Source organism: Marmota marmota, unplaced genomic scaffold (assembly GCF_001458135.2).
Source record: "Marmota marmota marmota unplaced genomic scaffold, marMar, whole genome shotgun sequence".
Classification (NCBI taxonomy): Eukaryota; Metazoa; Chordata; class Mammalia; order Rodentia; family Sciuridae; genus Marmota; species Marmota marmota.
Genome location: NW_025999853.1, coordinates 24,583,970 through 24,602,522, shown reverse-complemented (window position 1 = coordinate 24,602,522; position 18,553 = coordinate 24,583,970).

The window sequence follows — 18,553 nt, the reverse complement described above, 5'->3', positions numbered from 1 at the left end:
ACTAGAATCAACAAATGGGACTTACTCAAACTAAAAAGTTTTTTCTCAGCAAGAGAAACAATAAGAGAGGTAAATAGGGAACCTACATCCTGGGAACAAATCTTTACTCCTCACACTTCAGATAGAGCCCTAATATCCAGAATATACAAAGAACTCAAAAAATTAAACAACAAGATAACAAACAACCCTATCAACAAATGGGCGAAGGACCTGAACAGACACTTCTCAGAGGAGGACATACAATCTATCAATAAGTACATGAAAAAATGCTCACCATCTCTAGCAGTCAGAGAAATGCAAATCAAAACCACCCTAAGATACCATCTCACTCCAGTAAGATTGGCAGCCATTATGAAGTCAAGCAACAATAAGTGCTGGCGAGGATGTGGGGAAAAGGGTACACTTGTACATTGCTGGTGGAACTGCAAACTGGTGCGGCCAATATGGAAAGCAGTATGGAGATTCCTAGGAAAGCTGGGAATGGAACCACCATTTGACCCAGCTATCGCCCTTCTCAGTCTATTCCCTGAGGACCTTAAAAGAGCATACTATACGGATACTGCCACATCAATGATCATGGCAGCACAATTCACAATAGCTAGACTTTGGAAACAACCCAGATGCCCTTCAATAGATGAATGGATTAAAAAACTGTGGCATTTATACACAATGGAGTATTACGCAGCACTAAAAAATGACAAAATCATGGATTTTGCAGGGAAATGGATGACATTAGAGCAGATTATGCTAAGTGAAGCTAGCCAATCCTTAAAAAACAAATGCCAAAGGTCTTCTTTGATATAAAGAGAGCAACTAAGATCAGAACAGGGAAGAAGAGCATGAGGAAAAGATTAACATTAAACAGAGACTAGTGGGGGGAGAGAAAGGGAGAGAGAAGGGAAACTATGGAAATGGAAGGAGACCCTCATTGTTACACAAAGTTACATATAAGAGTTTGTGAGGGGAAAGGGGAAAAAAAAAACAAGGGAGAGAATTAAAACAACAGCAGATGGGGTAGAGAGGGAAGATGAGAGGGAAGGGGAGGGGGGATAGTAGGGGATAGGAAAGGTAGCAGAATACAACAGTCACTAATATGGTATTACGTAAAAATGTGGATGTGTAACCGATGTGATTCTGTAACTTGTATTTGGGGTAAAAAATGGGAGTTCATAACCCACTTGAATCAAATGTATGGAAGATGATATGTCATCAGCTGTGTAATGTTTTGAACAACCAATAAAAAAAAAAAAGATGCACTTATTCTCTCAATAATTATTTATTAAACAACTCATTGTCACTCATAAGAATACGTACAAAATTTTGTTTTGGCCTTAAATTCTAAAAGAAGAAGAAAAGATGTCTATTTTACAGTTACTTTTTTAAATGTATCACTTGTATTTAAAATTATTTTAAAGGAAATAATTTCCCTCTAAGTTCCCCAGTTTTGTTTGAGTGTTACATTTGATTTGAAATATTTGTAATTAAGAATAATAAACTAACTGGGTGTGGTGGCACATGCCTGTAATCCCAGCAGCTATAGAGGCTGAGGCAGGAGGATTGAAAGTTCAAAGCCAGTCTCAGCAAAAGCAAGGTGCTAAGCAATTCAGTGATACCCTGTCTCTAAACAAAATACAAAATAGGCCTGGGAATGTGGCTCTATTATTGAGTGTCCCTGAGTTCAATCCCCAGTAACAAAACAAATAAAAATAAATAAATAAATAAATAAATAATAAACTGTTAAGAAAACAATTTCTAGAAATAGGTTTTATTGTACTTCCTGTTCCAAACCAATAGTAGCAAATTTCTCCAGTAATATTATTCATGTCTTTCAATTATAACCATAAGATATTGTTTTATAAAGTCAACTAACTAATCAAAAAGAAACCAGTTGAATAAGTAATTGTTAAGAATAATCTAGGATTAATTTTTTTAATCTTTTTTTCCCATAAATCATACCCAGCAATAGCATGAGATTTGTCTTAATGCCTACATAATGTAAATTACATCTGGCATGTCTCCTCAGTAAAGCCCCAGTGTCCAGACATAACTAAAATAAATAGCTTTAAGCAAGTTAATTTATAATCTCATCCAGTGAGTATATATACAGCTGTCAAAAAATATTAGTCTTCTGGTTACTGACTTCAAATACAAATCCTATTATTTCTACCATTGAAATGCTAAAAGAAAGCTTTTGATCTGAAGGATACTAGATCCAGATCTCAGTCTTCTATTATCTCTCTGTTCTTTTCTTCTGTATATTTACTCACCTGACCATTTTCCTAAAATGTGAAGTCTTATTTCTCCTATAGAATACTGCATATTTTTCTTTAAAGACTGACAACAGTAAACTTTTCATCTTCTGCTTCCCAACAAGGTATGCAACTTTTTTCTTTCAATCTAGATCTAATACTTTCTCATCACCCTGGAGCTAAGGTTCATTCTTCTGTTAATGTACCATATTAAGCAAATGAATTTTATTATTTTTTCCTCAAAAAACTCTCTTATACCTCTATATTATTTTCATTCTCATTGTCACCAGGCTATTTTAATGATCTTATACTAAACTATTGTAGCCATTTTTAAAAATAAAATTTATTATATATCTATGCTTATTTTTAAAAAGCAGAAAATAGAAACTTTTTAAACATAAAGGATTTAATGCATAATTTCTAGTGCTGCTCTGAGCTAGCTAACACAACTATTATTATCTTATTGCATTTACTTCTAGATGCTTCTTATTTTTCTTTGAAAATGTTTTTAAAATATATGTATTACTTTCTTTCAAATGCACCAAAACTTATATTTAATCCACACTTCTTATATTTATTTAATTATTAATTTGTTATTATAAATAACACAGATATTTGTAATAATAAATTAATATATGTGTGTGAATCTCTGATTATTTCTTAAAGATAATAACAGGAGGTGAAAATAGTGAATTAAAGAGTATGCATTATTAAAACTTAAAATAATCTTGTCAGATTTCTTTCGGTCCTATTTCCAACATGATCTATTTTGTCATCCTTGCAAAAAGTCTGCATTATCATTGTTTTTAATATTGTTTTTTAGTTGTAGTTGGACGCAATACCTTTATTTTATTTATTTATTTTTATGTGGTGCTGAGCATGGAACCCAGCACCTCACACGTGCTAGGCGAGTGCTCTACCACTTAGCCATAACCCCAACCCCATTATCATTTTTTAAAAAATACTTTCTTAGAGAGCTTTCCTAGCACATGCAAGGCTCTGGTTTCATTTCCCAGTACTTCGTTTAAAAAAAAAAAAAAGTCAAAGAATACTTTTTAATTTTATTTCTAAAGATGGAATCTAGTTATACTTCTCAGATGGGTTTGGTAACTGATAAAATTAATCACTTATTCATGAATTCACTCCCTGTACTTCTTTTGTGAATTTTTAGGTGATGCCTGCAGTTTAGTTTATTTGGGGCATTGTTTTTTTTTTTCTTTTTTCTTTTTTCTTTTCAGTAGTTCTAGCTTCTTCCAAGTAATCTTGAAGTAATCTCTTTTACTTCAAAATTAATATCACTGTTATACATTTGCTTTTCCAAAGTGAAATGTTTCCTCATTGTCCTACAAAGCAAAACTTTAATAATCAAGAATTCTAATTTCTGTCTGTGTACCTAAGCCTAGAAATAAATATCAACATCTTAAATACTGATTTCCTATCTACCTTTACCAAGTTGATACAAAGAGGTTTCCCTAATAGCTCCTCCCTCTCTTCTACATATAAAAGCTACTTATCCTTCTTAGTAAGGGACCAGTAGAAACCTTAAGCAGTTACCACAGCTTACATGAATCATCCCTAGTGCAATTTCTGCAGTTCGCTCTTCCCCTAGGTGCTGCAGACATAAATCAGAGATCCATGGCTGGCATTTTTCTCTCCTTATCACACATAGACTTTCCATAGCCTGGTACTCTCAATTCTACTTCAAATATACAATTTAAATTCCCTTCATTCTTTTCTCCATCAACATTGCTCCTTTCCCAGACCAACTCCTAATCCTGTACCATCTTGATTATGAGTGGCTCTCTCTGCTACCCATATTTTACTCTTAGTAGCCTTAGTGACATTTACAAAAGGTAAATTTGATCACAGTACTTATTCCCTTGCTTAAATCCCTGTCAATAGATTTTTATTGCACTTATGATAGAAGTAACCTCTCATGTGACCCATATCTTGTTCTTTATCATCCCTCACTATTTTCCTGACCATTACCCTTGCTCACTATCATGCTCAAATGTCCCAAACTTCTTACCTAAACTCCACTATCCAACATCCTTCTTCCTTTATTTGACCTCCTTGTCTTCTCTGCATCCCTATCCTATTCTTGCAGTTATCAGTGTTAAATAGAGCTTTTTCTGATGGGATTTAGTTGTTTTCCTTTATTACTGAGCGTATGATACCTGGTACTTTTTCTCTGCAATATTTGTAATGGTTCTAATCACTGCCCCATTTTAGCCAGTTATTTATACAACATGTATTACTTTCCACAAAGGCAAAGATTATGACCATATTTTTCAGCACTTTGTCTGAAGCTCCAAAAATAATGATTGGTAAAATTCAGAGACTCAATTAACTTTTTGTTGTATGGGAAAAATGGAAGCCTAACTTATCTTACAGATAAATATTTACTTGTTCTCCAAATTTTCCTGTAAATAAAATCTTACTTCCCCAAGTATATTCCATCTCTTATCTCTTTCAAGTCAAAGACCTTGTCTTTTGCTTCTCTAATTTCCTCATTGCTTAGAAAAGTTCTGAAATCCAGCAGATATCAAATATATATATTATATATATATATATATATATATATATATATATATATATATATATATACACACATCAGGTGAGATAAATGTGCAGGTGAAGAGTCATGTCACTGACCTTTGAAAAAATGTTGAAGGATAACAGGTCAAATCAAAATTTTGTTCTGAGAGGAAATAGAAGGGAGAGGATAAAAGCATCACTGCTGGTGGTTGATTAGCAATCAAATGATTAATACTAAAGATGCTTTTAGTTTTTGAGTTATATTGTGCTCATTTTTTCCCTTCACTGACAAAATGAAATCTGTTAATGCATAAAAATTAATTTGCTTAAATGAAATTAAAAAATAAATTGAACTTATTAAAAAACCATATTTACCCTTACACAATTGTAAGTATCATTAGTTATTTTATTTATTGTCTCAACAACTCACCCTTTCAAGGATCAATTCAATCAGATAAGGAGGTTTTGTGTGATGGGTAATAAGGTCAAGGAAAATCTAACATCCAATTTAAAATATATATATATAGTCAAACCTGAAAATTTAGTGGACCTCAACCTTGTTAAAACATAGCCCAATCTAGAGTACCTCCACACCAAAAAAATTAAGTATTGGCAGTAGTCAACTTCTATTGATGACCAATGACTCATAACCTGATTGGGGAAATAGAAATCAAACTTCAGTGTTGTAATTATGTTACTAGTGAGAGAATTTCAAACTCAAAGAGCCCAGGTCATTAGTTTCATCTACAGCAGAAACTTCAGGGATTAGAATCCTTCCCTTAATCCATCAGTGGGGTCTTGAATCAGCATCATTTAACCCCTGCCAAATTATTCAGGGTCTCTGAGTGTGTGTCTTTCCAAAGTTCTACTGTATCTTAGATTAAAAAACAATGTACACTGCTAGATCCTTCTTTTGAAACAGAATATCATATGAATCAGAGGTCCTAAGTTTAAGAATGAAAATTTAGTTTCAAAGGTTAAAGGGAACAGACTTGCTCATCAGGACTGAAAAAAAAAAAACAGCTTTGCAGCCCCTACCTTTAGGATGGGTGAGTTATGGGGAATAGCTAAGGACCAAAATGGAAGTAGGAAAGAAAGAGTGGGGGTTAGGGGAGGAGGAGCATGGAATACTGCCAAGCAAGGAGGCCTCCCAAATTTCCAGTTGAGTGAAGGCCATATAATATTTGGTCCAAGTGGATTGCTTGTACAAACTATTGAAGGGGCTAAGAATCACATCTAAGTTGGCCTGAGATAAAACAGAGTAAACAAAAAGACATCCTGCCAAACACAGTGGCACGTATTTGTAATCCCAGCAGCTTGGGAGGCTGAGGCAGGAGGATCGAAAGTTCAAAGCCAGCCTCAGCAAAAGTGAGGTGTTAAGCAACTCAGTGAGATCCTGTCTCTAAATAAAATACAAATAAAGATGAGGATGTGGCTCAGTGGTCCAGTGCCCCTGAGTTCAATTCCTAGTACCAAAACAAAACACATCCCTTTTGGGGGTCCCGGGTGGAAGTAGAGACCTTTAAAGAGTAACTCCAAAGAAGACAAAATGCGGTAAGAATTTGGAACTTTCAGTTTACACTAAATTTAATTGGCTGCAGTTAAGGGGCCCTGGTGTCTAAAATTAAACCTCAACTCATCTGCTTTGAGAAAACACAAAGTAATCTCTTACAGAAGACAAAGTATAAAAATCAATGACATATAGGTAAAATAGCTAAAATAACAAAGGAACTAAATAAGAGAAGAGAGTTGTCATCTGAATTATTATTAAGGGGAAAAAGATCCTATGAGGTAAATCAATGTTTCACTGAAAAATTACACAAATTTTAAAAATATGAATTATAATTCTAGTTCTACCCTTAAAAACATTATCTTGGACTGTCATTTCACAATCTTTTCACATCATTTTGTTTATGTGACTGATAATATTTGCAGCATGGGACAGGGCTGGATGATCTCTTGAGCTCATTATGTGCCACAGATTTACAATTTTCTTCCTATATAACTTAATAGAATATTTAAATATTTGTTCCCATTAATTTCAATTCAATCATCCAGAAAAAAAGCACATACTGCTCATTAAAAGGAATGCCATCAAATCAATAAATAGTTCAATTTTCTTAATTTTAGTGAAGGATTCTTATGGAAAATTTTACCTGAGTAGGGAAGTAAAATAAAATCTTTTCTTCTAAGAGAATTCTAAATGATATTATTTTCTATAAACAGATAAATGAAAATTTTTATTCTATTTGTATTCTAAGTATCTTCATTTATTACATTTTGAGATAAATCTTTCAACAATATATAGAAACAAATAAATGTAAATAATATTTCAAAATCTACTGTTAGGTAATTTTTGAAATTTCATCATTTTTGTAGATTCTTTTTTGTTTTGTTTTGTTTTTCACTTTGGCCTGATCTCATTTTTTTTTTTTTAATGTGGACACACACTCTGGCAATGTCCTAAAATAATAAAGTCAATACTTACAGCACAACACATATGTATGTTTTTCCTTTAAAAATGTATTTATATGTAAATATTCTAATCACATGTGTTTTCCTATTTTACATCTGAAGAAACTGAGACACAGAGAGCTTAAGCCAGGTCCAACACCATATTGCCAGTTAGTAGGAGAGGAGAAATTCAAATGCCAGTTTCTGACATTAATCCATCTTCTTTCAACTTCTCCAAAACATATAGAACACAGACGTGATATAGATAAATGGAACCTGAAAAATAAACTTATTTTGTGTGCCACCAAATATTTAGAGATTTTAGAAATTTTAACTATTTGAATAGCATTAAAATTTTTTATCTGTGATAGTAATACAAAAAAATGTGTAATGCCTCAGTGAGTAAGATTAAGGAGTGTGTTCCATCCTTTCTCACTTTAATTAGCTGAATAATTGCTTCAGCTTTTCAATTCTCTTTGTAGAGACTTAACTTGAGACTCAACTTTCATTGCATGAAAATCACATTGAGTTTTTTCCAAGATAATCTGTTCAATTTTGTTCACCAAAATGATTGACAAGTGTTCAGAATGAACAAAATCCAGACAAAGCTCTGCACTAAGAATCACTGATCCATGAAAGAATGGTTTTTCACTCTGAAAAAAAGAAAAAAAAACAGATTTAAAATTCAGCATATTTTATTTCATTTTTCACATACTACACATATCATAAATGTCATCTAACAACATGCATTTATATTTTATATATTTGTGAATTTTAAGTAGTAATTAATTTAAAGAGATATAGAGCATCGCTAAGTCTGAAACACATTTACTTGAAGTAAAGATCACAAGAAAAGCAGCATGTACAATGGATTATGCAGATACAAAAATTAGAAATTCAAATGTAATATCAACTTGACCATATCTTTTTTACATATGACCTTGTATTTTACATATTGTATATATTTTCTGTTTTAAATTTTTGTTTTTATTATTCATTTTATTTAAAATTCCCCCCAACCTGAGGTATAGTTGACATTTAAAAATTGTATATATTTAAAATATACAACTTAAAGATTTGATATCTATATGCATTGTGAAATATTCACCATAATTAAGCTTATTAACATATCCACATCTCACATGATTATCATTTATTATGGTAAGAACACTTATGATAATCTATCCTCTTAGGAATTTTAAGTATGTTTCTTATTGTCTTTTAAATGAGGTCGACTATAGGTTGCTATCTAAAATCAAGTGAATCACTAACTGAAAAATCATGGACAGTTTATCCAAGCAAATGTATTGGTTTATTTTAAATGCCTTTTGGCTTTCCATTTAGTCTAGTTATCATAAAGGCAAGTAATTATTTACAATAACATAGAAAACAATTTTATTAAGTTTAGGACGATATTTTAAAGGTTGTGGATTACATTGTATACAAAATCATAACCCTTAAAGGCAAACTGCTTTTGCATAGTTTGTTTCAAACCATCGTGTGTTTTTGTGTTTAACTTGTGATGTATAATAGCCAGTTTTTACCATCTGTAGTGTTGCCCTTAGCAACATAAAGCATGTGACAGTGCTTATGTGACTCTGTTGGTCTGCAGCAGCATGTGGATGGATTTAAGCAAAATGGAACAGACAGAAATATTGATCTAGACAACTAGAGTTTTCAAGTGTATTGCAAGGATAATGTAGATTGGTGCGGGAAGAGAAGGAAGGGGCAAAGCAAACAAGCCAAGAAAACTGTGGAGTGAGACTATGGTGTGATTTCCAGAGAGTATCGTAAAGATTAATTTAAATTATTTACAGGTAGAACAGGGACCACCATTTCATTCCTTTGGCCCATCATTTCTTAATCTATATTTAATAAGCAAAGTTAATCCCTGTCTTGCTACTTGATATGAAAAGGGGTAGTTTTATAATCACAGGTAACTTTCTTTGTCACCATCATAATTAAGAACAAGATTGAATATTCAACTAACTATTATAATGCTTGTTTAAAAGAGAGGGAGAAATAAATTTTCAGAGCAAAATCTTCTTCTGTAGTTTATAAAATAGTATTTAAATAATCAATAAAATAATATGTATGTAATAACATTATTTAATCATGCCTAATACAAAACCAGAGAGTTTTTAAATTTGAATATATATTTTTTTAGTTCACAAAACTTCATCAATAAAAGTGGAGAAGAAAGACTCTGTAGTGTAAAATTAAAAACAAGTTCAACATATTGACTATGTTAATTAAGGAACTCTAGCTATATATCTTCAACCAGAAAGAAAAAAAATGCAATTGCAATAACATAAGGACAGTGCTAGTTCTCTACAAGGTTTATAGTTAAGAGGAAAGTTGTGCTCTCTGCTTCTGCTCCTCCCCCATGCAGAGGAACAGCAAGAGAACAACTTGGTCCTCTGAAAGTATCACAATCACCTTGTAGCTCATCTCCAGGTGAATTAGATCAGAGAGAAATAAGCATTTATTTTATTTTACCTTTTTTTTTTTTTTTTGGAGTCTCTTTTTCCTTGCTGCTAGCACAGGAATGATCCAGTTGAAGATGAAGTTGGAAACACCATGGCAAAAGAAATATGTAAGAGTCATAAGAACTTGTAAGGATTATATATATGAGATATATATACATAATCATATAATTATATTTAATATATCATTAAAATTATAATTATGTATATAATTATTTCCTGACTCTGAATCTTTAAAATTGGGAGTCTCATGTCTTTAAGAAATAGTCCAGAACATAAAATACATGCATCCTGTTTTTTACAACTGCTTATTTTATCCCTTTTCAGTGTCTACATATGAATAAATATCAAAACTTTAGTTAAATATAACTATAAGGGTCCAAGTGAATACAGGTAGGAATAAAAACTTCTCAGGATATTCAAGTAGCATGCAGAAGCATGGTCTGAGCTGGTGAAGTGGGAGAGTACTAAGGTCAAGGCCTTTTAGGTGTATACTATGGATCCAGCAGGGTATTAGTTGCTTTATATATATTAATTTATTTAACAGTGATAATGACTCTAAGAGATTAAGTTTATCAAATTGTGTTTTTAGTCAGAATGGTTTCATATTTATTCAATTTCTCATTGCATTTGGTATTTTTTTCAGATCCAAATATACACGTCAACTTTTAATTCTTGCACCTTTCACTAATCAATGATAACAGGATTCTTATCTAACTTTTTATAAAATATCTATCACTCCAATTCATATATCTAATACACTATCAAGAAATAGTTTAGACCAAAGTATGTTGAATGAATGTATGAAATTGTTACAATGAAACCCATTGCTTTGTATAATTAATGTGTTAATAATAATTTTAAAAATTAATAGCTTAAAGGATATGTTAATGGAACTAACTCATAAAGGATTACTTGTTCTTTTTCATGCTTGGAATTCAAGGGAATTGTAAATAAATGTGATCCTATTTCAAGTCCAAGTCCTGAGTCCCAACTAAGTCTCATTGTTTTTGTTTGACATGTTGTCCTAGCAATTCAGCCTCTACTTTGTTATAATCAGAAAAAGAGCCTCCACTCTGTCATAATCAGAAGTTCCTCTTTTTGCAAACTTCCTGAACTTGCTAACTTTCATAGATTTGAAACTACTATCAAGAACAAAAATATATCACCTTTGTCAGCACCCAGTAAATGGAGCTATCACTAATACAGTATTGCTATGCTATTATAAACCAGTGAATTTAGACACCTTCTTTCGTAATTTACCCTGTTAATAGGCAGAGAAGCTTTTGTACACTGGACAATTTGCTCCCATTTTTCTCAAATCGTAAGTACACAGGACTGGTGGAGGACTGCTAACATCCAGCAGAGCATAGAAGTTGAATAACTAAATTCTTGTTCAAATCCCAGATCTTTTCCTTCCTAAATGTAGGTAGTTGTGCAGATTACTCCATGACTCTCTGCTTCAGTTTCCTCATCTGTGGAGAAGGTGTTGTAAAGTTTAACCAAGATAATTTATATAATTATAATTGAAAAATAGATTGGTAAATGTAAAAAAAGATTGGTGAAGATATCCTCAACTTTTACACTCATATTACACATATGTAGTCATTATTTTTAATAGAAATTTGTTTCTTCCTTAAAAACAGGTATTAACTTATTCATGTTGCAAAGTTATTCATAAAATTTATAAGTTAGGAAACAATGGTAAAACACCTTTGATAAAAATATACTCCTAAATTATTGGGAACAGATTTTAAAATGCATAGAAGGTTGAAAGCTCACTTAAAAAAATGGAATTTCTTTATTAAATCATTGTATTATAGTAACCTTTAACATAGATTAAATTTTGAAAGTAATAATTCTAAGAACTATAAATTTACATAATATGGACAGAAACACATATACACAGAGAATGCATAAAACTATAATTTTATTTCAATGCTCAATTGTATTATTAACTGTTTTCACTGTGAAGTGGGCAGTGCACATGAAGCTTCTTCATTTTCTTGCTTCTGAATAAACCTTAGCAAACTAAATTTGGGGGCTAACTATAGGTGATAGGATAAATGTTAGGCTATGTTACAAGAGACTAAAATATGTTACTATATACTATTACACTAGTAGCATAAAAGACATGCTTTCTCTTTTTTTTTTTTGATTTAATGGTGGAATTTTTGGTTTTATTTTTTTTAAATTTTTTATTGTTGGCTGTTCAAAACATTACATAGTTCTTGATATACCATATTTCACANAGGTCCGCCTACCTTGCAGGCGCAGGCGGCGGCTCTGTCCCTCAGCGGGCCGCTAGGCTTGTTTTGTTGGTGGTCGCAGTTCTGCCTACTTTGCAGGCGCAGGCAGCGGCACTGCCCCTCTGCAGGCCTCTGGGGCTGTTCTGCCAGTGGGTCGCAGGTCCGCCTACCTTGCAGGCGCGGGGCGGGGGGCGGCTCTACCCTTCCTCAGGCCACTGGGCCTGTTCTGTCTGTCAGTTGCAGGTCTGGCCTGTTCTGTTGGTGGTCACAGTTCCGTCTACCTTACAGGCGCGGGGGCGAGGGGGCGGCTCTGCCTCTCAGCAGGCCGCTGCTCCTCTTCTGCCAGTGGGTCGAAGGCCCGCCTACCTTGCAGGAGTGATTGGAAGCTCTGCCCCTCCGCGGGCCACTGGGCCTTTTTTTCTGCTTTCTCTTTTAATTGGTAATTCAGACCACTGTTCCTGGACTAGTATGTCATCTCTCTTATGTTAGAAACTCAGATATTTTCCATTTTATTGCTCTAAAATGGAAAATATCTGAGTTTTAACATAATAGAAAATATGGCCAGAAAATATGGCCCATATCTACAGAATAAAAGGTAGTTCACAGCCATATCCACATTTCAGGCTTGAGAAGTGGAAGGGGAATAGGAAAGACAAGACTTTCCATTTCTGTGGCATGACCCATAGTTAAGAACATCACTTCCATTCATGTTCCTTAATCAGAAAGCAGTTACATTGCCATTTAGCTGCAAGGAAGGCCAGGAAATATTGTATTAACAGGGTGGACAGAGGCCAGCTAAGACTTAGGTAAAAGTAGAGGAAAAGAATCTGAGGCACAAACATTAATTTCCTCTATGGAAAGGCATAGCTCAATGCGTTTCAATTTACAGGTTATAAAGTTGCTGACAGTCTTTACCTCCTTCACATATTCTGAGAACTCTGGGTTGATGTACAGAGCAATAAATGATGACTCTCAGAAAACTATATTTTTCAGTATATTTTTTCATATATCTTTTGATGATACTGAAGTTTCATTGTAAATGGAGGATAAAGCTTAAATAAGGGAAAGGCCCCAGGCAGGAGCAGCAAAATGTTAATGTAATCTTGAAGTAAAAGTAGTTGAAAATAATTTCGAATGTCTTTTCAGTACTGAAGACAGTGTACAATAGGTGTGCTGTGCATACCATCTTGCTTAGTTCGTTTGGATGAAGACAACATTCCAAGAGAAACAGCTACAAATAAAACACAGATGAACAAGTTGCAAAAGAATGTGAGCAGAGAAAAATATAGCCAACATCCAATGACAATTATTAACAGGATTATATTAAATGGTAACTTAGTAATGGATAATTGATATGATACCACCCAAGAGCATGGAACCCTTATTTTTTATCACTGACTGTGTGCCTTTTAGAAAAAAATGTATGTTTTCGATGTTGACTTTTTCCCTTGCATTCTGAGTTATTTTAACTAAAATATGTTTTTTAAATGCTGTTACTGTTATGAATCGTACCTCAATGTTATTAGATTTTCTAGTTCATTATTAGTAGATAAGCAAATAACAGTTGAATTTTGTACATGATATTTGCTATTTTGCTATACAAAATATCTGCATCTAGAAAACTGCTTTAATAAACTTGTTATCTCTAAAAGTATTGTTATGATTCCAGTTTACTTTTTGACTAGAAGAAGAATCATATCTTTTGCAAATCATAAAATTTTATCTCAAGACTTTTAATTGTTATAACTCAGTTTGTACCCAATATAAGCTTTCATATTGAAATATTTTACTCCCTTTAATGTCTTGTCTTGTTTCTCTGGGGCTCTTTATTTTCTAATGCAGTTCTTTCTTTCTTTATCTGCCATATTTCTTGGTTTTTCTTTCATATACTAGCTTTTCTTGCTCCTTCCTGGGAGAGTTCCTCAAACTGAATTTCACAATTTGTTATTTCATTCTTTAACAGCATGTATCCTACTTTTTATTCCATCAACTGTGTTCATTTCAAACACTTTATGTATGAATTTTTCATACATAATAAATATATTTTCATTTGGAATTTTGGGGGGACTTTTGGTGGTAGTTTTACATTGTTCATGTCTTTTTTGTCTCCTTAAATATATTTGTTAGAGTTATTTAAAATTCTTGATTTATCTGTTTTAATAATGTCTCCTCAGATGGTACATGTTGCTCAACTTTTCCTTTTCATTGAAGTAATTGTACCCTTTTGGTATCTGGTTATTTTGTCTTTGGTGTCATGTTATTCTATGGGGCCTTTGGTTACTCTAGGAATGGATGTGGCAAAGGATTAAATCTAGGTCCTAGACTGTGTCTTCCTTGAGAATTAATGAGATCAAAGTATATTTCAGGAGTAGAATGCAATAAACAACTGGTGTTTATTCCAAGTTCCCATTATTCCACCCTCAAATCTATGGTGCCTCCTAATTTAGCACTTTGAACAATCTGTGCTGTAGGTCACTGATAGCAACTTTTAAAGTGAAAAGAAGAACACATTGTCCTGAGGAAATATGGGCAAGGGATGAGCAGAGCTCGTACTCAAAATAGGAAACACAATCAGTTTGAAAAATAATAGGTTGTATGCTCCTCAAGAAGGAATTAGTGAGTTGTAAGGTTACATTAAAGATTCGGTCCAAAAGGCAATAAGAAACAATGATGTAATTTTTTAAAAAATTAATACTACTAAGAGGAAAATTAAAAGATATGGAGGACAGAAATGAAAGTATATGGTATATAGCATAGGATGAATCATTTAGCCCATGAGCAAGGAAGCCCACCATATCTAAACATATGTTTGAGTGTGCTTTAACCATGTGAATTTATAAAATTGTATTTCTCTGCAGAAAAAAAAAATAATCAAGGAAGGAACACAATTCTTAAGGTTAGTGATGGAAATAAAGTCAAAGTCCTGAGAGAAAGAACGAGATGCTCTGTTAACCAAAAATTGTAAGTTTAAAGAATGACAAACCAAATATCATTCCATTTGGACATAATTCTCAAAACTATTCCACAGAGAGTTTCCTTCCTCGCAAAAGTTCTCCAAATTAGATATAGAAATTGTGTGACATTTAGAATGTGATTAGCTTTCCATGTGAGGATACACATCATTTAAATGAAATTCAAGGGTTTCTGCATATCATTCCATGAGGCAACAGGATGTGAAGACCATTTGTACTGCCACTGAACTTCACTGAAAGTTGCTTTGAAAATTTTAATTGCTTTTGAATACACAACCCCAGCCCCAAGGAGGTAGCAACAGCTGACGTGTTGCCATGGTAGCATTTCCTTTCTAACTGAGGAAGCTATACAGAGGAAAGGATATAGGTCAGGAACTGTTTACACTGACAAAACAACTGCATATTAAAATCAAATGCTTTTGTAAACATCATACACCAAAAGGATAATTGAGGATTCTCATTTCAGACTACTAAATAAAGACCCATTCATCTTTGAGATGATGTAGCAAACTGAAAAGTGAGACACAGGGCAGTCAAGTTCCAGAATATTCTCCTTCCCGCATATCAGAGGTTCCATTTTTTAAAAAATGGATGGATGCTAAAAGATTTTTTTTCTACTAGTTTCATCTTGATAGTTACAGTGGGAATATTTTTAACTGAAGAATTCTCCCAAAAGGTACATTTTAAGGTGTAGAGGACTACTCCAGGGTAAGAATGAACTACTCTAGGAAAAGAAGAATCAACTTTGTTCAATAAATAACTGTTGGCTAGTTGATTCTGCACCCTGATTAATGACAATATTTTTAAATGCAAGTGAAGCAAGTTGTGACTAAAGGAAGGAGTAAATAAGAATGACAGGGGAAGGAAGGAATGGGGTAAAGTTAGCCCAGTGTCCAGAAAGAAGAAAGAATGAAAGAATAAAAAAGAAAGGGAGGAACACAAGTCCGTGCATAGAAGGCTAGATGCCTCTTCAGGTGATCTAAGAATGAGTCGAGGAGGAAGGAAACTGGCCACTTCCCTTTCCACCAATCTTTAGGTGGGGATCAAAGTGGAAGTGCCTTGTTTGTGAAGTAAAGTCGTGTACTTATAAAATATCTGAAGAAACCCATATGCACAGCTGGTAGCCACTCTATCCTGTACGTTTCCCCCTACTTTAGGCAAGGTGCAATCTCTATTTTATCCCAGCCTGCTGCCACCAAGGAGTGTGTGAGTAACAAAATGTTCAATCTCTCTTTGTGGAGTCCTCGGAGTTCTTTATTTAGGATCAAAAATAGTATACTGGGGCCTTTCCAGCCCTGAGGTTGAAAAGGAGGAAAGATGGGAAGAAATGAAGGAAGGAAGGGAGGAAGGGAGGAAGGAAGGAAGGAAGGAAGGAAGGAAGGAAGGAAGGAAGGAAGGAAGAAAGAAAGCAAGGAAGGAAGGAAGGAAGGAAGGAATTTGGAGTATCATACTCCTTCAGAAAAAAAAAAAAAGAAAAATGACATTTTCAAGACAGTGGCTGAAATGGAAATTTGTACTTCATCCACTAATTCCACCAATTACCTTACTTTCAACAACCACCCTTTCTCATTTCAGGAATTCACAGTTCATCACTTGCATTACATTTGATTTGGATTGGGTTAACTAAAAGCCCCATTTTAAGTGTTTTGTCTGATGGATCTCTAATAAAATGACATTAGTTACCAAGTTTCCTTTCTGTTTTTGTCATATGAAGCCAATAGAAATAACTAAATCATAGATAATGGCTTTATCCTTAGGTTAGGAATCCATGGAAATCCCTGGATTTCTAAGGCTTTAGAAAGGAAATGAAAATGAGCAAGACAAAATGTGTGAATTTAGAGCACAGCAACTGGCAGAGAGCTAGGATAGGTAATGAATAATTAACAATGAGGTAGATACTGTATTTTCACCCTTTTACCAAAGAGAAAACTGAGGTAGTGAATTTACGTAACTGCCTGGAGAGGTAATAGAACTGTTGAGTGACTGAGGTGAACTCCTGGCCCATACATAGTATTAATATTGCGTGCTCTCTGGGTAACATTTATACACCTGTATATTCCACTCTTTATTGCTAAGTCTGTTAATAATACAAATGGCTTAACTGCTGCATCATAATTGATTTGGTTGGCCTTTGTTTCTTGATCCTAGGAGGAAAACTCAAAATTAAGAATGATAGAATTTCTTTTTTCATTACAGCAGGCTTTGAAAGTTTTGCTAATGAAATGCCTTTTGATGATCCCCCAGTTAGGTTATGTTAGAAGACAGTTTAGGATCTGGATAGGCCATTCAAAAACAAGAAGAAGAAGAACAACAACCAAACCAACCATGTGATTAAAGGATTGCACCTTTTGGCTACAAGGTATATGCCCAAATTCCAACCTCAGGGAGAGGGTGAGGATGGTGACTGAGTCCACTATGTGGGCTACATGGAGAAGCTGTAATAAAAGTTCTGGACAACAAATTTCAGAGAAGCATCTTGTTTGAAGAACACATTGACATAACAGGAGTTGTCAGGCCTTGATTTCACAGGGAGAGTTCATAGAACCTCTGTGTCCCCTTCCATACCTCACTCTGTGTGTCTCTTCATTTGACAGATCTTCCTGATTTTTCATCCTTTTTTATAAATCTTAAGTTTAAGTATAATCACAAGAATAGTGCCTTCTTTGGATCTATGTCACTGTAGCAAAATATCAAACCCAAGGGGGTTGTGTGGGTCCTCCGCATTTATAGCCAAACAGCCACACTATGGGTTTTTTTTTTTCTGGGTGCCAAAACTGAATTAAGGATTACGATGGACTTTTGCTAAGTCTACAAACAGGGAATGTGCACTTATATATTCATTATTTATGATCATTTTTATAGTCCCCATAAAATCTACTTCTCTACTCTATAAAACCTTGTACACAATCATATTTCCAGGGACCTTACCAGAAGACCATTGGAATTGCCAGAAAAGTTCTGAGTGCTGAGATAAAGTTGGTGATCATGGTTTTACAGTGTTCTGCAGAGTGGTAATATTTTCTCCAGCAAACTTCACCCACACAGGAGCAAGCATATTTGGCAGCTGAGATTAAAGGAAAGTTAAGGGTGATTGTAGAGAGGTTATTAATGAATCACAAATATAATTAAATTAAAGAAGAGGTGAACACCAGAGGTGGGTGTGAATCATAAGGATGGGAACACACAGAAAGAAGAGTTGTTTTTAAGGGCCACTTAGGAGCAGAATGGCAGGAAGTGTGGGAAGATGCTATGTTAATTTTTTAGTTTCTATTCAATGCACTTGAGTTCAGAGGGCAAAGAAGCCCAGTTACCCTCATCAATTGTATTTAGAAGAAGCGATTTATAACTCAAACACTATGGATGCAAAAATGAAATCTTAAAACTCTGTATTTTTTTAGTGTCCTACAGACTTAAAGCTAACTTTTTAACATGTGACCTTTTTTGTACACAATTTATTTTGAGGCAATTGGTAATGTTTGTTAGATTTTGATGTGAGATTCAGATCTTTTAAAACTGCATCCTCCTGAGGTATTCCTGAGATCAGGCACAGTGAAACTTCTGCCATTGTATCTGTTGCTCTTGGAAATGGGAGGGCCAGTTCTATG